The sequence below is a fragment of the Heliconius melpomene genome, chromosome 13 (genome assembly GCF_056956725.1).
Source record: "Heliconius melpomene rosina isolate 202511_hmr_F chromosome 13, ASM5695672v1, whole genome shotgun sequence".
Classification (NCBI taxonomy): Eukaryota; Metazoa; Arthropoda; class Insecta; order Lepidoptera; family Nymphalidae; genus Heliconius; species Heliconius melpomene.
The window spans coordinates 7,123,998-7,149,308 of record NC_140401.1 but is presented as its reverse complement, the minus strand read 5'-3'; the positions used below and the strand labels follow the sequence as shown (position 1 = coordinate 7,149,308).

Below are 25,311 nucleotides of genomic sequence, written 5' to 3'. Positions count from 1 at the left end.
TGGCTTAGTGGTTAGAAGGCTTGAATATTTCCAAAAGACGTGAGATCAAATCCCGCTACGTTAAAATTTCTACACGTTTTCTTTTCGTTCACTAAAAAATATTAAGAATTTATGTTATATACATTTTTGCAACCTTTCGCATGTCGTATTCAAATGCTTAGACAAAGAGATGATATGCTAATGATGCACGCATAGAATATTATTTGCACTAGCACTTTTTAAAAAATGTTGATTTTTTTATCTTGTGTTTTTGTCATAATCTCTGTCAATTTGTAGACATTTTATAGACAGTAGCTGCAACCATTGTCCCACTTTAATTAAACATATAGTAAAATTGTTATTATATAGTTTTATGCTACATAGTTTTATTCAAGTAAAGTTTAATTTATATTAGAATTCCAAATTGACCAAACTTATCGTCAATAGCTCTACACCAACACTAAACGTCTTGATGTGTCCGGAAAATAACGTGTTCTTTTAGTAGTTTGTCCTACGCTTTGCTACCTGCTGGCTCGAGATCAGTTTACTTAGGTAGGTTTTATACGTACATACCCATATGTTTACTCTTTTAGACACGAACCTAAGTTTTAGATTAGACAATCACAGCTTTGGCGTTAGAAACACTTTCTTAGAGTGAATAAGATCCTTCACGATTTATAACATATAATTTTTTTTAATATAGTAAACGTATAATTTAATTTAACGAGCAAGTACTTGTTTTCTTTCTTATTTAATCTGTATGTATCGTCTTCAAATTAATATATTAGTGTAATTTACATTTTACTATTGGCTATAGAGAATAAATTTTAGAATTAGCTATTCAAAGATTAGCCTTATGAAACAATTTACGTATAAATAACAAAAGTTACTTTCTTAATTAACTTAAGACGCACACTTAAATAAATAATCTCGTCCTCCTCCTTGAAATAAGCGATATATGTACATATGTTTTGTATCCTTAGCTTTGTACGTCTTGATTCATATCTCTAAGCGACCACGACTACGACTTGCAAAGACACCTGCTCCCGCTAAATAATCATTTGTCAGACTGTACGTAAGTTAAAAAGAATGGTTAATATCTGGAGTGGCTTTGAGTTATGTTTCGTTTCATATATTTGTTCTGAATGAAGTTCTCTTATGTTTATGGATAGTGACGTGGTGTTGGAGTTCTTTATACTTTTGAAGAGTTACAATGACTATTTTATTTTATTATATGTATAATGTGTCTATCAACATAAGTATTTCTTTTATTAAATAAAAAATATTTATACCTAATATTAGATTCACTGATAAAAAGAATTATCTTTTTCATTGGTAAAAATAATTAAAAAATATATTTTTTAATATTAAAGTTATTATGGATAACAGTAAAATTGCTGTAAATATATGAACCGCTAATACAAAGGAGCTTAATACGAGATTTACTCGAAAATTGATTGAGTTTTGTAATTCAGTTAAAATAAAATGTACATATGGAAAGATAAAAGCGACTACTTCTGTATTATATGTACGATTTCATGGTAAACCGATTACATTCGTGCTTAAAATACTTGCATTTATGGCTTGAAAAAGTAGGAACAGAAAACTTAATAAAATATTGTAAGTCATATATTATAGAGATCAGTTGTGACTCAGGGGCACAAGCGTGCGATTGTCAACGCGATAGGTTCGAGTCCCGGTTGAGTTCCGCCACTCAACACGCTATGGCTCCATAATTCGGCGGAAAGTAGGGAGCGGAAGTATCTTAAAGAGATCGGAGAGTCTTAACACTAGGTTCCCTGGTTCCTTCTGTCTACCCTGCTATGCGCAGGATACAGCGGGAAGCTAAAAAAATAGATACTTCTGAACTCGCCAATGCATACATAAATTTTTTATTGCCCACTAGTTAGTCCATTACGTCATAGAGTATAACAATAAAATAATAATTCCTATATTTGCTACAATGTTCGTTCGCACATCGTAAATGATCACAGGTGTTTCACATTGAATCGCTCTAGATGTGAATGTGAGTAAAATGGGAACAGGTTACTTAGTAGCCTGGTTCACATTACGAGATCTTGGTTGAAAAGATTTCCACGGTATCTGCTTAATTGGATTGTACGAGATTGTGCATTAAATGAGGTGAATGAAAAAGTAGATGTGGTGGCTTTTGAAGCTTTAACGTTATAATATTCTAAAGTTAGATTTGAGGCCAGTCGTGGCGCAGGGGTATATGTGTGTGAATGTAATAGATGATATGATATGATGATGATAGATTGTGGATTTGATTCCTAATCGAGGAAATGAAATGTTTAATATTTTCATTTTTTCACTCTGGTGTTGAGGCAAAGCGCGGCGTTGAGTTCCACCACACCGTAATGGCAACGGACTGTCTAACACTACATTTTTGATATCTTTTATAAGATTTTCGTATGAATTATACACAGGTATAGGTACTCTATACGAAAGATATAAATTCATCATGTACCACGCTAGGTATCGGTTGGTCAAGTGTAATGCTATTAAATATTCACGTGTTCATTTCCACAGTATGCTAAGCCGTCGCAGCCGGATGTCACCGCTAACATCTAATTGTGTAATACTAGTTTCCTAATTTAGTAATTGTGTACTTATTGTATTAAATTTAATTTATTTCTTATACCTAACGGTAATGGTGTTTAATATTTTTATTTCCTCGCTTTAGTAACGGGGAAAGCGCGGCGTTAAGTTCCGCCACTAACGGCACTCCGTTCCTGTTAAGTGACTTAACAGGAACGGAGTGTCTTATCACCATCAGTCTGTTTCCAGTTGACGGTGACCTTCTACGCCACGAAGGTCTAAATTTTCAAACATTTTTATTGGACAAAAAAATATTTCCCGATTTTACAAATACTAGGCTGTGTCCTATACGTAGCAGGGTAGCCAGAGGGACCCTGGCTATTTTCATTTAAATTTTTTACGTTTTTCCGATTCAGTTAAACAAAACGCGGCGTTAACTTCCGCAACTCTCATTGCAAAAAAACATTATCTAGACAGCTTTTAGCTCTACATTTTCTCTCTACATTATAATCTTTTTAGCTAGAAGTAGTTTGAAAATGGTCACAAAGTAAGAAAAATATAAACTACAGTATTATTTATCTACATTGTACATTTTATAGAAGCATTGTAAGAAAATCAAATCTGTCGTGATCGATATGCCGTAAAGGTATTATTCGATGTTTTCGATAGCTCTTGGTCTCTTTCATGTCAGAAAGGTTCTTCAATGCCGGACAAGTCTTTGTTTCACCTTGTGCCTTTGTTAATGACAGGTATAATAGATGAGGAAGTCTTGTAATGCTCGGAATAAAGTTTTATATCTTTTAAATTAAGTTCCTATTGTTCTGAGGGAGGTTATCTACTTATGCATATATTTATTGGTATAAAATATTTATTTTCTGTATCTTTAATGTTCATTTATTTTCATTGTGGTTTAAATTTCATGTGGATTAAAAAGTACTAAAATGTATATTTTTATATTTCTTTTTTTTTCGCCTCCATAACCTGAACAGGTTCACTCACTGTCATTACGTTAAAAATGTAATAGGTACTTGTAAAAAAAGATTGAATGAAGAATTACTACACAGATTATTATTCGTTATTAATTACGTTAGTCATCATCAAAAGATCGTATGTGTATGCCACATTTTTATAACCTACGAATAATATTAATAGATAAATATTTTACAAAATTTAGTAGCTAAGCCTCTTTTCCTTCACAAAAAATCACGCCTCTCACGCACTAACACGAAAACATACTTCTGAAGTGGTAAAGTAAACAAAAGAACAATTTCCTTGGTCTCCACTAAATCGCGAGATGAGACCTCGGCACACGTTCCACCCGCAACAGGTCGCCGATTTATCCCGAGGGTGCCAACTAATGGAAAAAATGTCATGCCACGATTTTTTAAGATATTGAATAGATGAGTTATGAAGTTGATGGAAGATGATCGTTAGTTAAAGCGGAAATTTGTCACCTCATTGATTCTGTATTAGACACTCAGCGGATTGTATAACGATTTCTTCTTTTTTTTTGCATTGGTGAGAAATGCGTTAATGTTCATGAATGTCATGTACATTGTTGTTTGTTATTTTTATATTCATAATGTTGTTTTAATTAAAATTGAAAAAACATAAGTTAAAAAAACTCCTATTTCCAATATAAAAAGAGATATTTGATGTTCATATCGTAGCAGATTTATGTATCCTTTGAGTTTGGTCCTAACTCTTCACAACAAGTTTGTGAATTTCGTGCTTCAAGAAAAATAAGGGCAATTTAGTCTTCCCCGCCCTACATTTCGTACTCAAGTTAGATTTTAGTAGGATATTTTGAGGCAAATCTCATCTTGATTTGGGCATTCATTATAATAATGAAGCGACCGAAATTATCAATCCTTTATTTATTTCAATTGGATCCACTTAGCAAACATCAATTGGTAATAAGCTAGCCACTGTAAAATTTATTATTTATGATCGTTATTGGGAAAACAATTTAGAATAATTTCATACTAATTTAAAACAGAATTCAAGCCTAATAAGATATACAAAGCAATTAATATTTCAGGTATAAAACAAACTACCAATACTTTACAAATAACATTAATGGACATAGTAATTATTGCAATCAATTAGCGTTACAGCTATGCACCGATCAGAATAACCAATGATGAAATTAAATTCAAAAATGGTAAATTTGCGTGAGGGGATGGAGCTAATAACAGTATAGACCATTAAACACAATAAGCAATATTAATCGGCTTAAAGCTATGTATTAAATTACATAATAGCCTCATATAGTACATACGTATATGCGAGTATGGTTACTTGTCGTACATGCGCCGTTAGTACATACCGGTTGAATGGGGATTGTAATCAATCGGATGGACAATAGGAATTGCAGGTGAATAGTATACAATGTGAAGAGACAATGACGTCACGAATGTTGCGTTTCTCTAATATGGAATCAAGGAACGCGCTCACATAAGACGTATGAATGTTAATGGTGCCAACGGAACGGAACGGTGTAAACGGAATTGCATAATCTGTGCTTCCTTTGCGTATTGCGATTACAAAAAAGTGACATATCGCATAGATAAAAAATACCTATATAATTAGGATGATATATAAAACAATAATATCATACATTTTTTCATATTAATATTATGTATATACTTTAATTGAGTTCGTATATGAAACAAACTATAGAAATATGAATATTAGGTATACTTCCAACCAAGGAATGACAAGTTTTATGTTACAATAAGTTTTAAACAGTATTTTAGTCTGTAAATTTATTTATTACTTTTATATAATAATACTATAGAACGATCCATATCATAATTTTATACTTAAATCTTGGTCCATAATGATAATTAATTAATTGAGATTGATATTTACGCAATGCACACTCGCCCGGACATGTAAATAATAGCCAGGTGAAACGAATGGAAAATATTAAACAAAATATGAGGTATCGTGGAGAATAATAAATACATTATAAAGTAAATATTATATCGTCCAGGGCATAATCAAAGATATTTTTATAAAAAAAATACTAAAGTATTCGTTTATTTTTTTTCCATCAATTATAAACTAATTTAGTAATTTTAACATGAGAAATGTACGTAATACATATGATTGTTGCCTTTGCTGAAACAGAATACATAGGTAACAAGTTTTTTGGTTTTATTAATATTGAGGCCTTCATAGCTCAACCGGCATACTGTCTGACTGTAAGCGTGACGGCTATAGGTTCGATTCCTACTCAGAGATATGAATTATTATCATTTGGAGAAATAAGGCCCTTTCTTGGTAATAAGACTTATTGAGTTCCACACACAATGCCTGAAAAAGTGGTCGGAAAGTGAGGGATCGACGTTTTTTGGCATACGAATCCTTCTATATAACTTGCTGTATGCGGGATAGAGCGTGAAGACGTGAACTAATATAATTCGAATATTCTTAATAACTTGTACAAATATTAGAATAGTTTCATAATAAAAAGTTTAATATTTTTATATGCAACTAATGGCATGCTCATTCAATACCTTGATTGATTTGTTTATTTTGAGTTGCTTTGATATAATCCACCAGTGATTAGCATGCAAGGTAATTAGAGCGAATCGCTCTGCCTAACCTTCCTAATAGCTTATTGTGGTTTCATTTCTGTTGGCAGTCTGTATCTAGTTTCAATTACCTTATCGCATAATTAAGTGCGTTGATTAGCTTTGTAAGCCTCGGTCGAATGTCGTCGTAATTGTATATAAATGTATCTTACAATGTTATCATTTCGTCATTTTAAGTAATATTTTGTTAGATATATTTGAAACATATTTATGGTATATATTGTCATACTAAAATTAGATCGATAGTACGGAATTATCGCTCCCTTTTCATCGAATTTTGTCTAAACAGACCCAAGAATAACTTCAAATCTTAAAATCCCACGATAAAATATATTTTGCTAAAATGATTAATATACTATTATTAAGAGACGTACTTAATAAAATAAGTATGTGGCCCAAATGATAAAAATTGGACACATAGTCCAATTTTTAGGGCAAATCTCCTATAATATAAAATGACAATAAATAAAATTTTACAAAACACCTCCTAAATGAGTAGTAACTTTCAATCATCTGTACATATTTTATGAATAAAACATGTGTATATACTTAAACTTATATATGAATATAAAGCTTTAAAACAAATATATCTTGAATTTTTTTTAACGTTTTTAAAGTCTTATTCTAATTAAAAATATTAGACGGTTTCAAAGAGACGCGGGTCCAAATCCCGCTACGTAAAATTTTTTTTACGTTATCTAAATAAGTATTTATTTTGAAGTTGTTATGTATCTAACTGAATAGCTGGAAATGTGTTAGGATTATTAAATAATAGAAATGTATATGCACACACAGTCTCTCGGACAAACTAAATACAAAGTACAAAGCAAACGTTATAATCAAAAGTAAAATAATGAGAACATCGTATTGTAAATTAACTTTATTATAATAAGTTTATTATTACATTTGTACTTCATAAAATAATGACTTATTTACAGAATAGAAATATTTCTTTAAGTGTTTAAAATCAATAACGTCATTATTTGCACCAAATTATTGTGAGTAGTTTAGTTATTAAACTTGACTATGCAGTTTTTTTAATAAGTAATAACTAAAACTAAATTTTAAAAAATATGTTCACCGGGTTCCTGCAACGCGGGGACTCTAGTGGAGTATAGAGAGAATGGGATGATTGATCTGACGTATTGAGTCTGGGAAAACGAAACATAATAAAAACACGTCAGGTGGGTATTGCACAAGCATTACCACGACCAATAGAAGGTGTAATAACAGTAAGCCCACGATATTATTTTTGAAAACTATTAATAATTTAGAAAAAAATTAACAAAAGCTCTAATTTTATATTGTTATATTTGAAGGTATTTGTATAAGCTAACTTGGTTCAAATTTCTTTAATACCTATAAGGTAGTATGGTGGATAAATGACGTCTCCCGTAAATACCGACAAAAACTATAACAGAGATGAGCAAGTGTTGTGTTCCCATAAAATAAAATTCGTGGTCCTCTACCTGGGGCGCGCCTACAAACAATGTTAGCGAAATTCAATCTCGCAAAATAGAAAATATTTTTACGGTCAATGAATATGAAAATGTGGATATGGCGGGGTATTACAATGGAGTTACGTTATCTTAACACTAAACTTTAGTGTTCCCTCTCGTTACTCTGCACGTGGTATAGGTGTATGTAGGTACAGTGAAAATAGTTGTGGCTTATTTTTCATAGAACATTGTTGTAGTTTAATATAACTTAACGACTTTTGTCGGCTATTGTATAATTTGAGTCCTATTATAAAATCTTTTTTTGTAGAATCTCGCTATAATCCGTACATAGCAAGTAGATTACAGGCTAGTGTCAAGACACTTCGTTCCCCATTTTCCGCTGAATTCTGGAGGCATTGTGTGTTGAGAGTGGCGGAACTCAACGCCGCGCTTTTCCTGCTCGACACCAGAACGAAAAATATGAAAATATTAAATATTTCATTGCCTCGAATGGGAATCAAACCCACAATCTGTCGTGCTTAACTCACAAACTAACTTAACACAAACTTAAACTCTGGCTACAAAATCTTACATTACGTTATAGAACAAACGATATTTTCCCTTTTAAGACTTAACGATATGGACTTCATTTATTTTTTAGCGAATACCTTTCACAAAAAAGTATTTATTATTAATTTGTACGAAATAAAAGTGTTTTTAGAAGCTTGAAATATTTTAATGAATTTGTAACCAGGCACCGCTATTTCTTGAATGTTGTAAAACTTTTCTCGTCAATACTTAACGTATTATATTTACTTTGGAAAATGAAAAGCGATACTTAGAAATAAATATCGTTAGAATCTTATTTGATCTCTACGTAAGAGGCTCAACAGTTAATTATAGCAGATACCACATGTTCCATCGTTCGATCCAGCCATTGGACTATTGTTGCGTAGTTCTCAGAGGTTCTTGGAAGAAAATTTAAAATCAATTCCTGCGCTTTCTTGAGAAAGCAATCCTCTCACACAATGCTCCCTCTACAATGGCACCGGTACTAGCAATGACGGGTATCACTACACCGCGTTTATAGCTCTTATGAAAGGGATTACGATATTTACGTAGGAGATATAAAATTTACATGACAATTGTTCGCTGTAGAATACGTGATATTTCAACATATATTATTCAACTTAGGTATGTGCTTTATATAGTATCGCAAATGTTATAATCTGTTATTAAAATTGTATAATAATTTATAAAAAAAACGCGGGAAAAACTATAGATAAGTAGCATTGACAAGAAACTCAAATAAGAAATGTAAATTAGTTTTCACAACGTTGGCTTACTATCTATATATATATATATAAAACATGATTAAAACAAAGCTTTCTAAATAAATAATTCAATAGAGATATAACATAATAATAACATAAGCTTTTACCATAATAACCTCCTTTACATTTTTAGACACAAACTTTCTTTGTGACGTAATGGAAACCTTTGATTTAACGTAGAACAGACCGCGCTTGCACTAATTGCGTAATGGGACTTCTCTTATAAAATGTTTCAAACATATTTTTAATTCAGTTTGAAAATAAAATTTTAAAACAAAGTGTGATTTGAAATTAAATTAGCAAACGAACATAATGGTACAGGAGCATTATCATGTACATATATATATTTAAGTATAGTGAACACAGAAACTTCAGTACAAAACAGCAAAAGTACTAATTACTTTGTTGTATTTGTTTAAGCCAACACGTCACGCTTGTCTGTCTCTTAAAGGATTTAACGAGGGTAAATATTTTAAATTGATACCGCCGCTGAGTTTTCGTCACGGATCATTTCTGTCCCCGACCGGCATTGTACCTTAATGATATTAAAACCCAAACCTATGGAATGGATAAGCGCAATATTATACAGTATTACTTATCCTTTAAAGGAGGACAGAGTTTTTTTTTTTCAGAAAAAACGCTTTGTGGAACCCTTTTCTTGGTTTTGAATTAGAGAAGTCTTAATTCTTTAATAAAACTCAGCTACGTTTCGTCTGCTTAATTTTCTTAGTCAATGTTAGGAAGTAAAAATATTTTTTTGTGCTCTTAATTTTTCCGGATACAATTAATACTTATTTGGATTGGAGTGCTTTTTGCTGTTTGAGTTGTTTCTCATTCCTCTCCTCGTAATTCAGGAGTAAAATAGAAAAACACAGTTTTATAAATTAAATAATGTCGCCGACTATCATCGTAGAGTAAGTAGTACTTATATGTGATTACTCACATCCAGTGGCTGTTAGTTCATACAACCCAGTGCAAAGTTTCTATTAGAGATATATATTTTTTAGATTATCGTTGCGCAAGATCAACTCCCACAGCAATAAGTTATTTTAACTTTCCCCAATTTGGTGAGACCACCACTCAAGATGCAGTGTGCGGAATTGGGGCAAAAAGTGGAGAACGGAGTGACATCTTCAGGAATACAGCATAATGATAAAAAAAACATCTGCTTATCTAGTCGGATACTTCTACGACGATACTATTGCTCACATTGGTAACCCCGACGGGATTTGAACATGCAACCCGCGGATGTGGAGTCAGAGAACATTGCCTACACTTACATTTAAAAGGAGAAAATCAGTCATTGGCTTACTAAGCACTAGCATGTGTTATAGTCAAGTTAGGTAAGCCCTCCAGCTAGAGATGAAAATTTTGTGTCAAAGTCATAAACATGCATGTGCCTGGCATATGTACGTATACACTAGGCTGCTATCCACTACTACGGAGAATATTGTGGTTGACTTTCAAGACTTTCTTCAAAAATAAAACAATCTGCAGCACAAGGTAAAATGGATATCACCTTTCCCGTTGATTTACGGAGGTAAATTAAATATAATATTAACTTTAGAATCGCTATGTTACTCAAACCTAGTATTAAATTGCAATAGCATTTCGTAATCGTCGAACTCTTTAAACATTCCCAAATATCTACATAGCTAAGGGGTTCAAACGAAGCGAAGCGTAGACTCCGGGCTGCGGGAGCGTGAAGCCGTAACCGAATTACGGATCTATGGCATATTGAAGAGACTTGTTAAAAAAGTTTTTTTTATTTAAACTCATTTTGTTGTATATAAAAATAATGCAAAATATCAATTTAGAGCTAGTGTGTATGTTGTTGTACCTATGTTAATATTAATTTCAGTTTATCCATTCCAATTAATCTAGTTACCATCCATACATATATACAATTTGTACTAAACGTTTTTGCTAAATAAGTAAAAAAAAAACAAATTAAATTATTATTCATAATTTTAATCATTACGCAGTCTAGCCATACAAAGGGAACCTAGGAACTTAGTGCTAAATACTTAGCTTACACTCCGTTACACATTAAGACACACTGTTGCACTAAAGTCAAATAACAATAACAGACAGACAACGAAATACACACTTGAGAAACTACGTTTACTTTCATACAACAGTAAAAAATTGACTCATCCAGCAAAACATAAGTTCACCAAAGATTTGTTACAAATCAAACCTTAAAAAGTTTCCGAAGATTCCCGATAAAACGACCGACTGGAATAACTTTCAGCCTCTACTTATTTGTATTTTGTTTCAGTAACAACGGCGGTTCTCTTTGAATACGTTTCTATTGCTGATAAATATTTTAGCATATGTCTTGAGTATTCTATATATTTAGAATACTATTTCATAAGAATACTACAATAATCTGTCATTATTGACATGAAAAACATTATCATAAACGTTTTTCATTGCAATAATAATTTAGATACCTACTTGTACTTGTTTTTTAGTTGTCAAGAGTGTACATATTTAAAAAAATAGTTATATTTAACTGTAAAGAAAAAAATTGTGCATCCCACCTTAAACTCTTGCTTGGAGGGGGAAAGTAATAAAATTTGTAACTGTGAAACGATACGCTCGCTTAACCACCAAGACTGGCACTCGGTACGTAATATAATGAAAAGATTTTCTTTAAGACATTTTAAAGGAGTTATTATAATATGCTGTACTCTGAACTTTGATTATATTTGTGTATATAACTTTAACATAATATTTTAGTCTTTCATTTAATTAAGTTTTATACAGGTGTTGATAAAATTAAGAAAATTAATATATCTGTTATTTTGGTCGCTATAAGGACTGCATTCAGTAAGCAATTCAACAATGTATACACGTGAAATATTTCTGTTTAACAATAAATATATTATATAGCCATCTCCATCATATCTTTATGTTTATAGAAATAAAATATATATTTATTAAAAATTACTGAAAAATAATAATTAATTCCCTCGAGTGGAAATCGAACCTACAACCGTCTCGTTACAGTCACATCCCTGTGGCCCCACGCCACGATGGCCTCAGTAGTCTCCGCGGGTAAATGGAATAAACATCCATCCTTACAAACTTTTACTTTTATACATGTAGTAGGATAGGACTATTAAGATATACACTAATGATATTTTATTAGGTACACGCTGGAGGAAAAACAAGCAATATTATAAATATAAGATTATCTAATAATTCTACAATTTCTTATATTTAAGAGTGTTTGTTATCATAATACCAAAGTATTTGATTTCTTTTCAACTACCCAAGCAAAATGACATTTAACAGCATAGATAAAAGCAAACTGAAAAGTAACAGGTTAACAGCGCCACGTAGGCCGTAGCGTGTAAGAACTTGGCCGCTCGCCAGCAAACGTTGTTAACGTCTCGGTACTCGCAGCCTGTTGCATGCACTTGGAAAACTTTACCTTTGTCTCATACAATTGATATTTTTATATGAAACTTTAACTTAAAACTTATATTTCTTTCGTAAATTCAACAGTTATCATGCAAAAGTTGTGATAAAACTCGAAAGTTATAGCGGAGCTTCGTAGGCCGTTGCGTGTAAGCACTTGGCGGCGCGCCATAAAGATTGTCAACGTTATGTTTTGGCGCTGGCTAACCAACTGTTGCATGTTGTAAAAAGATACGATTTTTTGTTATTTATATTAGGAACGTTAACTTGAACACTGAATCTCGTTATAATTTATTTATAAACATAATATAACTTATTAAGATGTAATTAAAACAAAATCTTTTTATTTTTTTAGAAAACGTATAAAATTTTGAATATAGCTGAATTTGAATCCGCGCCTGTTGGAAACTGTCCAAGCGACGATAACTTTTTTATATTGTTAGCTACGATAACTGTAGGGAGATATTTACAAATTTTTACTATCCAAAAACAAGTATCTAGAAAATTTTAGTAAATATATGTCAAAAAATCTAATGTTAATATTACGATGTACACTACACTAGTATATTGGAGGTGGATTATCTGAAAATGGACGGATTATTGTGCTTTGAGCATTCGCCGTATGATTTATCAGTTCTAATTAATTTAGTCAGCTAGACAAATTTTGTACGACTGGTATCTATTTTCGTTTAGTATTATAATTATTAATCATAATATATTTATGAAGTTTTAATTACGTTTGTTCAGAATGACAGATGCAGCATGCTCGTAACAGTGAATACGTTAAGCATAAATTACACCATTTACCTGATAAAAGATATAAAATGGAATTGCTTGCAATTATAAACTTTCACAATAAATATATATTTCAATCATATTTACCTACAAGAAAGATAATATGGCTGTTCATATTGAAAATATTTATTTTGCATGCTTATTGGAAATTTTATATTATTTAACTTGAAATAACATAGCTCCCAGGGAAATGTTGTTATTGAACATTGTTAAAATAAATTTAATGTTGATAAATGCATATTTTACTATTGCTATATAAAGTCATGTTCACGTGAAATGTTATAAATATGTGTTACTATAAAAATCCAAACATAATTGAAAAAAATAACATTATTTGATTACAATTTTATTACAAATCTCGAATCGCTATTACATTTTTCTGTTTTTCATCACCAGAATTCTTACTAAAAATACATCTTTATATAAAATATTTAACATTTTAATGGTTCTTGGTATCATAATATGATTTACTGTAAATATAATACACAGATAACCACATCATTATCAGAATTAAGTTCACCGTAATTATAATGCTATCGAAATACTGTATTTCAATTAGTTCTCGTGCCATAATAGAGCTCTATTAGGCATGATCGGATATCTAGCTTAAAGCCTGAAACCTAATACTTAAAACTGTTTGGCTTAGTAGGCCTGGCTTTTAGCCAACGCCACCTGTTGGCTCATGCAATCATAAGTAAAAACTTCCTTAGAAAATGTTATCTAAAAATAGTTTTACTTTAATATATTTCTAAATTAAAATATAAATGCAAAACGTGTCTGAAATTACATATTTTATATTTATTAACTTATATTTTGCAACGAATTTATCTTATTAAAACAGTAAGATTTAAGCTAAAACGAAAGTTGCGCCCAGCGGTATTCCACTTTGTATAATTCGGAAAATTCTAATTAAGGTGAGCAGCTGTTTCGCTTTTTTAATTTCAACGTCAAACTGCGTCGTCAGATGACGCAAAAGATGTTAGGGCCTTTACAACAACAAACTTACGACGTACTTTATCTTGTGCTAAATATTTTTCTTAATATTCCATCATAAAAGATGATTTAGGCGTTTAATTTTATATGAACGTGATGATTTACAAAATTTTGTAAAAACACATTTATTTTAACATGTCTCTTCTTTTTCTCTATTCAGTACATAAATATTAAATTTTTGTTTATTTTAAGAGTTTCTTGCTATAAAAAGTATCTAAGCACATGAAAACGTTACGTTTATAATAATAGGCATAGCACTGTGAATACGTACATACTGATGCAAATGTACGCATTACGGATAGCCACATAACAGAACTGGTGAGATGTTAATAAAATATATTCTTGTTTTAAAACAAGTTGCGTTATTTAAAATCGACACAGAGATGGATGTTACATGGGATACAGTAAAATAAATATTAACTGGTATTTCCATTTGATATTTAAATTTAAAATATTGACATAGCTCCCATTGCGCGCATTCGATTACCGGTTTTCAATTCGTTTTAACACAGCTAAAGCTCGGCCCGAGGGCTTGCAGGAAAACATACAGTTCATAATTTACGAGGTTCGTGAGCGGAAACAATGTCCCGGACAAAATGGATAATGAAAACAATACAATTTCACATCAGAAATTTAATCGATTAAGTACGAAGTTACAAATGCAATCTCGTTGGGGCGATGAATGACGTTAACTATGCAGAGTGAACTTGCATACAAATTGTTGTTCTGTCCATAATATACAGTTAATTAATGATTACGCTGAGGATATTTTGATGGTGGGGCGACAATGTCCCAAAAAGTAGGTAGGTACCCTTAGAGCTGGTATAAAGAGACCCATATCTTGTTAATTAAATCAGCACAGTAGGGTGCCTCCAGGCGGGTTGTTCGCGTCTTGGCCTATCTTTATAACGCTGCCGAATTACAGACACAAACGAGGTTTAATTTAAACTTCACTGAAAGGGTATATAAAAATGGCGGCGCTTATTTAACCATACAATGTATTTTCAATGACAATAGCTGATGCTTTTAATAAGATCGCCCATTTTGTATTATATTTAATTATCCCTAAGGATATTTTTTGTATTTATCTAATATTTCCATTATTTTAATTACTTACCTATTTTGTTGTTACTTTTGATACAGCTAATCCACTACATAAATTGCTTAATAGCTCTAGTCACTTCCTCATGACAAATTTCTTCTAATAAATTCTCCTTCAATTTATTCACTTAACCTTATTTACTTTAATATTCGTTTTAACTTAAATATAACATATTATTAAGGAAAAAAGGTTTAATTTTTACATTCTGTGACTTGAATATCTTATAAACACGTAATAAAAGTACCCACAAAGTAAAACAATGGTAAATGGCAGAAAGATCATCATTTGGCGGTGTAATTTATTTGAAAAGATAAGCTTTTTGGACTTTCAAATGAAGTGATGAAGAATAATTATGTTCTCATAAATCTTTTATCATCTAATGAGAACCATCTAAACCCTCAACGTATGGTATCCTTAATTAGGATTCAAGGATTCGCAAACACACGTAACGGCCTTTGTGAATATTATGTGAAAAAGAGATAAATTTAAGAATCATATTGTAACAAAATGTACGATAACTGAATTAAAAACCTTTGTCCGTCCAGCTAATGCTAATACGTGCCTTTGATGGATCACATGTAAAACGTACGGTAATAGCGAGCTACATCTTTATCTTGAGGATTCCTTCATATTATAAAGAGGCTTTTAGGGATTTAGATAGTCTATTTGGGTTTTCTTTTTGTATTGATGGTATGAGTTGATTAGATGTTATGATAAAAAGCTTGTTGTTTTGCCGTATACTATCTTAATGTAATTATATTTATATTTTTATAACTCTGATTACAATGATGCAATAATGTTCAATTTCCAGAACTCATTCAATAATATAAAATCAAAATACATTCATATGAATTTTGCAGAAATCATTTAGAAATGTTCGCAAAATAAAACCTTGCAAGTGATCGATGAAATGGGTCATTAACTGAAGTTTAATACTCAATGAGATATATACATTTGTTTACTTTTGTAATAGCACTAGTGTTATATAAATATACACATACTATGTGCTCAAACATAGTACGCTTATAAGTAGTTTAAGTATATTAATAGTATATATTAGCTATTAGTTAATACTACTGCTAATATTTCCTTTCTTTTTATGTAATTGAAATTATTTAAAACAAAAACTAAAAAAAATATGTCGGTCGATACAGATAAATTTAATTGAGATGTACTCGTAATTAAGGTAACACACGAAAACTGAATCTGTTAGGTAAAAGTGCGGCGTTAGGTTGCGAAACTTAGTACATAATTATTTAAATTAGATAGCCTTGCTATGTGGGAAAAACCGTGAAGCGACGATTTTATTAATATATTGTTTTGAGACCGTTCTTTTACCAATATAAATAAAACGTGTCGCGTCAAAGTGACCAAATCGATTTAGATTTATCGCCCAAAGGATCGTCGTCAAGAAGTTACTTTAACTCCGAGTGTGTTATAGTTTGTGAGGTCAACGAGTCCGCCCTCGTCATTCATGCTCTCCAAATATGATGAACAAGATAGTTCCTACTTACTAGAAAACTATAAATGTAGATATTGTTCTAGCTATATCATAAGTAAGTAATAAGTCATATATAATAATAAGTATATATCATAAGTAAGTAAGTAAGTAAATCTCTAGCATAAGTATAGGATAGAAATGCATTTTTTTTGTAATAATATGTTATTATTTTCGTTCGCATTATGTAGATAGGTATATTATTATTTATAATTGGTAGGGACAAAGGCGTAAAAAGAGCGGGGCATGATGTTTACCGACCCGCATGCCGCTGCCACAAGCGCCCTCCACGCCGCGCCGTTTGTTTAAGTTTATAATTTTATTAACACTACATTTTAATTAATATCTCTGATTCGTGCTTGTTGTCCTTAATTTAATTATCACGTCGGTAAACGTTTTATGAGCTGTTAAAAACTTATTATAAAATGTATTGAAGTTTTTAATAAAGTAAGTTGTACCGAATATTAATAGTACAAATTAATGATGTTTTACAAGAATTTATAGGTTTCTATTTACAAAAATATTAACATACATAAAAAGTTAATTTAGAGACTAAATGTGACAATCACACTTGTTTAAGAAATATGACAGTAAAAATAGAATATGCCGCTACGAAGAGCTATAAATCCTCATTATGTTAAGCTGATTATATACAAGTCTGAATATATCTTAGCAAGTTTACTTAAAACTGAAATTTGTAAAGTGTAATAAAATTTGCTACACAAACGTCAAAAACACATGTACGAGCAACTATGACAAGATCAGAACTTGACGTTAGCCGTGACACCAGCCACGTCACATTACTGAAATGAGAGCTCTCGAAATGAACAATAGCGGAAAAGGATTATATTTTGTGTAGATGAATTAAATGGACACATTACAGGTAGTACATCGAACTGCCTGCGGCGGAACCGGCACAAAGGTTCAGAGTTTCGTTGTATTATTGGAAAGGGGTGATCAAAGCCGAACGATACGTTTTCATATACAGAACCTTTTCTATTTCTGTTTGTACAGGTGTTTTTTGAGTTCCCATTCTGAGTGCAATGTAAAGTTATTACGTTGCTATATTGCCGTTCACTGTTTCAGTCGCCGTGGAAATGCTTTAATAAATCCCGTTCGGATGTATCGGTGTTTGTTTGTGTATTGTTGTTGTTAACTACATTTATTACTCGTGTCTTACATATTTTATCAAAAAATACATGTTTTTTTTAGAATACAGATAAAGTGTATTGCCACACCTTAATCAGGAATGACGATTAATAAAAAAATGTTTGGAAAGCGTAATTCATTTCTTGAAATAAAAATATTATAGTTAAAATGATTCTATGCTGAACTAAGCAAATATGATTCTGTCAAAATACTCTATACAATGTTATATGATAGGAAGTAGATTAACATCCCTATCAATGCTCGATTTTCAATGAAACCGAAGCATACCAGTAAATTGTCAGGAATCATATTCTACGATGGACGAACGAAATCGGGCTAGAGGCTTTACAGCGTATTTAGATTTGTATTGGTAATATTGCAACATGTTAGTTCATGCTGGCTATTCAAATAATCTTAGAAATGTACATGTATATTTTTTGATGTAATATTTAATAAATAAAATATTACTTTAAACAAAAAAGTCTTTGAAATTAGTTCACATATGCAGAAGAAAGGTGTGCACTTAAACTAGTAGATTTTTATTCTAAAAAATACTGAAGTGAACCGAAGTTTATTGTTTAGATAGTTTTTGAGCATCCATACTGAAAATGAAATATAGTACTGTACTAAATAACTAAAGGTAAAAATATTTATATAAATTAGCTTAGTTTACATATATTAGAATACAATAACAATAAAATAAAAATATAGGTATATCACATTGCAATATGAACAGTAAACATCTTTATATAAAACATTATTTTATGAAGTTAAAAACTGTTGTGAAACCCGCATCTGATTTCTATACTCTCATATCAGTGAAATGCATAAGAGATACATAAAGGATATTGGAGAGTAGGCCACTGTCAGTATGAACACAACACGCCCCCGAGCGCTGATGTGGTTCAAACACACAGGATAAAGCGTTAGTGTAAATTCAATAAAAGAAGTTGAAATACCCGTCTGTATCGAAACACGAGAAATGGAGTAATGTTTTTAAAATTTCATTGTTATGTATTCGGGCTAAAAGCTTTGTAACGGATGTGAGAATATAAAACGTTAATTGCTTTGTCTCACATAATATATAATGTTTATCAGTGAACGGTAATAATGTACAACTCTTTCGTATTTAATTATTTTTTTTATTTTATAATGTGTTCTCACATATATAACAGACAAAAAGGAAAGTGAGAATTGCTTCTGCCATTTTTCGTAATAATTGTTTCTAAAATAAAAGACACCACAAAGCCATCCATCATATCGGCAGTTTCCAAAAACAATACTAAAGAATATCTATATAAAGCTAAACTCTACAAAGTTACCACTCAATAACGTTAAAAATGAGCTCTCGAATAGCAACAAAATTGTTTTTCCGCTCAACATCGGCCCGATACATCGCCAAAATGAAAAGTTTCCCCATCAGCCACTGACACATCGATTGGCGTTTACATCTTTGTAAAAGAAATTGGTATAGATCATGCAAAGGAACTTGGACCTTAAGCCTTGAGAACGTCTATATTCTGTAAACCGCATTTTTGTTCCCCCATGAGCCGATGTTTTTGAACTGCCATCCCTCTGTTGGCGAGCGATCCATCATTTATGGAGGTGAGTTTCAAAGATATACGATATGGTCTCGCCGAGCATCGTGCTTGTCTAAGCTGCCAAAGCAAGCTTGTGTATTGCAAGTGTATCAATTTGAATAGATTCTGATGATATTGAGCCGGGAGAGGAGTAATGGCCGAACCGGATGGCTATGTACATACATACAGAATGGGAGTAATTGCTTTCATTGACATGCCGAACCCCCAAGCTGCGCGGAGAATGCTTCAATAATTAATCGGACATAACCGTTGATAGAAATCAGTTTACAGTTCATACTACGTAGGTGCAATATCTCCTTACAACTGCTGCAACTACGTGGCGTACTCAAATAGCGAACTAAACATTTTAATATAAATAACAAATATTTATCATTGTTGTCAAAAATACGTTATGACATTGTTTTACTCAAAATCCATTCGCATTTTTTTTGAAATCTACCGAAATAGATAAATTGTTGCAGTTTACGTTCTGTAAAACACTAAATTTACAAAGTAACGTTTCAAAATGCATCCTGCGAGATTATTTTATGCCCTATTCGAATTTTACAGTCTATAAGTAATAAAAGTACGTTATGAATTACTAAAACTTTGGCCAGCCAAGCCAATAGCCGAGCTATTAATAGTATTTCCAATTAAGCGTGGCGATTTTTACTTAAGTTCCTCCCACTAGCTGCTTTTCACTATTTTGAGGCAAATTATAATTATATAATAATGAAAATATATATTTTATTACTTAAAATAATAATAATATATATATACATATATATAAACCAGGTTGTAGAAACCTCAAAGTGCTCCTCCTAATTTATGTCCATAAATTTTAAAAATCGCTCACCACGCTTAATCAGTTAATATGAAAATATTTTTTTTTATCTGTACATATTTTTATAACAATTTACTATATCCAAAGCTAGCCTCCATAGTGTTTCGTGTAGACTGGATACTCGTATTTAACTCTCCTTAAGGACCGAGTCTGTTATCCTCTAGAGACTGGGTAACGTTGAGACTGGTTACGTTCTGGTCTCGTCCAACTATAAATGAACTTTGAAGACACCTCGTCGGCTAATATCCGCTAAACGCCGTAAGCCTTTAGAAGAACACGTGATTGTAGTAGTTAGTGAAATTTCCTTATTAAGAACAGCATTTCATGTTATTTATTTTACATTATGCAAATGCGGAATGCATTTCATATTTTTTATTAATTACACTTTACTTGAGGCCGTCGTGGCGCAGTGGCACAAGCATGCGACAGTTGTGTGTTCGATTTCCACTCGGAGGAAAGAATTATTTAATATTTTTATTTTCTCGATCTGGTAAAAAGGCAAAGCGCTTCATTCGTTGATTCCGCCACTCTATACGTCATGTTTTGTAAATTCAGCGGGAAATGGGGCTCCCGTCGTCATAACTCTAGGTTCCCTCTTTCTACTCCGATAAATGGGGGATACAGCGTGAAGTTTAAATATCAATACACTTACACAATTCATGAATATAAAGCAACACATAAAGGAACTTTAAAATAACTTTTCTCAATATTAAAACTGCATATGTAATAGTTACACGTGTTTTTTTTATTTAAATATACATAATTTTTTACGTACATTCAATCTTATATCTATATCAAATTAAATATTTAGTTTTATCACGGGGTTAAACGCTGTATCTAAACTACGCACATATCTTCGTTAATCTTCATCTATAAATGCGTAGACATTTTTATATAGAGTATTTTTTGTTTCTAATTATTGGTCAGGAAAGCACACAATTGTAGATAAAAGTGCGCTTATTATATTATGTTGTATATTTACTTTAGCTTATGTATAAAATATATAAAATAAATATTTTGAGTTAGAAAAGGTTATTTTTTATGTTTCACTTTTTTATTGTTGACAACGAAATTAAGTCGTCATACAGAGAAATCTTTATAATTTAAGAAGCTTATTCTATTAAAGATCTCTTCGAGGCCGCAATATAACTTTTTAAATTAATCCATGACGAAAACATTCCCAGGGCAAACGTAAATTGGGTTATTATTATAAAGAAAAAATACAATACAAGTTGATTCAGTATTGTATTTTATGGAAAAAGTTACAGGAACTTTTGAGAGTTTTTAACATAATCCCTTCTAATAGAAATATCTAGATGTATAAACAAATAACTGTTTTATTTAATACTAGTGGGCCCGGACGCGGCTACGCCCGCGAAAATATAAGCCTAAATAATTAAAATAAGTTGAAAAAAAAATAATAAGTGGAGATATATCTGAGTAACCGAAATGAACAAACAAAAGAAGTAAAAGTGATTAAAATTACGATATTTTAAGTGTATAACATCGGTATAGATAACCCAACAGATAAATTAATTATAAGCAGCAAATAATTACATAAAAAATAATAGTAATTCGAAAATATATAAAAATTTACAAAATCATCAAAGTCATCTGCCCGTTCGCGTCGGTCATACTATACCACTCGTAGGCTAGGTCATTTCGAATCAGTGATATCTCCTTAATTATTTATTAGAATGTTATACAGTAAACTATAATTTCCATCTAGATGAAATGCTAAAAGTGACTATTATATTTATTTTCATAAGGATGAATATCAAATTATAGAAATCATCTAATTATTGTTAATGTATACAAATCTATATCGGCGCGCATATATGTATGCATTAAGCAAACTCACTTTGGGTGACGTTTTCTTAAAACATCAAACTTTGCAAGCCGTTGCTTAGCAACGCGTAGCGAAGATTGTTATTAACATGGCGGAATAAATTGCATGTCAAATTAATTATTTTAATATATTGGTATATATCGAAAATATTACAAATATGAGAAAAAAAGTATCCTATGTTCATCCCGAGACCCTCAAGTATCTCTATATGAGTATTTTAACACAATTAAATTAGCGGTATGGCCCTGATTGCGTAAAAGACAAACAGACAGACAGACAGGCAGAAAGACAGACAGACAGACAGACAGAGTTACTTTCGAATTTATAATATAGGTATGGATTGATAGATATTCGCTTCCGGTCTATTTTTAAAACTGCACCTTACCAAGAAATAATAATATACAAAAAAATATTACTTTTTATTGGCAAAAATCATAAGAAACAAAAAAAACATTACAAATTTTAGTATATTCTTTTATGTTTTTCGAAATGGCTACGAGCTATAAAAGATTTTAGAAACGCGTGTCGAGGATAACCATTCAATATGCATCGTCCATAACAAAATTTAAGTGAGTGCGAAGCTTCCAGTTATATAATAGAGATTTACACAGTATATTGTGTTTCTGAATATGTTATTGTTTTGTTTGCGCATACATATTTTGTATAATAAATAGATATTGGCAGTAAATGTAAAAAAAAGCTTCACGCTCTATCCTGCGCGTAGCAGGCTAGGAAGAGGGAACTTAGTGTTGAGACACTTCATTCTCCAATAATAATATATTTAGATGTAATAGAATAGTGTTTATATTTTAGCAAACATGTAAGTTACAGAAGTTCAAAGTTGCAAAGGCAGAGTTTAAGAGCAAGTCAAACTAATCTGGAGTGCATTCAGTTTTCCTATCACGATAATTAAGTAAACACATATTGCACTTAGTAATTACGGAAAGTTATTACGACAATAAACGGGAGTCGGGCGGGCTTGAGCTGACTTACAATGGGACTTACGGTCCGACTGTTTACACTAAGTTACAACTTACCACGCAACTTGCCATGCAACTGCACTGATTGCAACTTAATCGCCAACTTGCTTAGAACAAGTTTGATTCTTAAGAAATTCTGCAAACTAATAGCAGTTCAGATAGAGGAAAATATATCTCTGTTGGAGAAACTCAGCTTCTTAGCTTTAACTTTATCAACTTGGTATAATGAGCAATTTTTCATGTTTGCGTTTTAGAGAATATTTTTGTTGTTAATTAATTATGTTACAAACTTTTAAAGTTCATGTTTGTTGTTTAATTTAATATTCTGTATTTAATCTCTATGGTACCTATATATATTAGTATGATGATACAATACGAGTAAAATCACCTAATTCTAAAAGGCGGATTAATTACGGAGTTAGCTCTCAAAGGAATAAATAAGCGAAATCACTTAATGAAATTCTTTATTCAATATGAAAAAGTCAAATAAATGTTGCGAAGTTGGAATCATTTAATTAAATATATATATAGTTAATTAATTAATATCCACTCTATTCGACATTGGGAGCGCGATAAAATAATTGAAACCGTCAAATTGTAGATAGCCAGTCGTTACTTGGTTAATTAATTATATATAAGATGAATAATTTATTAAAAACTGTTTTATTTATTTTCGATAAATTCCATATTTGAAATTCGAAGATAAAACGGATTTTTTTAAATTACTACCTCTATAAAGTGAAAAAGTGGATGATTTTTTCCTGAAAATTCGATCAGACTGCATTCATGTATGAATAAATTTTTGTACGTGAATGAAAATTCATTTTACAGAAGTAAGATATGATTTGGTTGGTTCAGTTATCGAATCACAAACAACTTTATACATGACAGGGCGGAGGGATTACAAATATTTTGTTTGCCGTTATTGTTATATGAATCATTTTTAACTGTCATGTCGCCGGGTTCGTTTTATAAAAATAATAATAAATGCCGATATTTTCTTAATATTTACGCAATTATGCCATTTTTTAAAATAAAATATTCATTCTTTAATATGAATTTTACTTAATCGCATATTATTACATAATAATAATAAACAAGGCTTAAACTGTTTATAAAATATAATATAACTGTTTATAAAATATCACCGGGACATCTTGATGTATTAACATAATTAGGTTGTTTAAACTTATACTGATTTTCCTATAGAAGCTGACCGCGAGCGTCCCCAGCGAGAACCCTTCCAACTATGTGCGAGCTGAGAAACTAGTATCATTATGTCACTTACTAAACTCTATTAATTAATTTAATGAATTATAATCTATCGTGTCGTTTAACTATTTACCCCCGAACCCGCTGAGGTGTCTCACGAACACTGTTAAATACTTAGAGATGGTAAGCGAAATTTTGTAGGTAAAATACGAGTTTATTAATATATTTTTTATTGTTACAAATCTCATAACATGACTGGGGTCATTTTGACTCTTGCTGGTACTATATCTACGTATAGACAGTATACCTGCGACGCAAGTGAACCACTTGGGACCTCCGGTTTCAGAGTTGGCCCATACAGACGAGTTATTTTGATTCACGTTATATGTGTTAGTTGAACATTGTTTTATATTAATGTTATGAGCAATACTTGTGATTCTGTAAATCTTAAAACTGAAAAATGAAAATATTATAAATCTTATAGCTTACCCAATATTTGCCGTGCTGAGACGTGAGTGTTTACCTCAGTTGACTAAAGCGCTTGGACATTTTGCTGCGAAGGCCTTAAATGTTGCCACGTTCCACTTTCCCATACATCTTTTCCATTGTTTATGTTTTACTATACGTAAATCACAAAATGCTGTATTGTGAAATATTACTTCACATTGTATGATTTCTTATTTAATTTTGTAACATTTTCCTATTCCTACTATCCCATAATATTTGTATAGGAGGAAATCACAAACCCAATTTCCCTTAAAAATATATCACTTTAGAGTCAAAGATCTTTTAAATGTAATCGTAAGATTACAGAACGCCAAGTAATTTTGTAAGAACATGTTCTGGAATCAATTTAGTATCAGTAGGAAAAAGAGTTACGCGGGCGATTAGATTTGTTTGCATCGATAAATAGCACTCACGAGCTCAGTCGGTAGCTTGTTAATTTATTTACTCCATTCCACAAGCA

At 31.3% G+C, this 25,311-nt stretch overlaps 1 protein-coding gene across 7 annotated transcripts in view; it reads left to right on the top strand.

Moving 5' to 3' along the window:
• Window positions 1–25,311, top strand: part of heph (polypyrimidine tract-binding protein 1 heph) — a 316,994-nt gene that overhangs the window by 105,851 nt on the left and 185,832 nt on the right. The gene's annotated exons all lie outside the window — the stretch shown is intronic.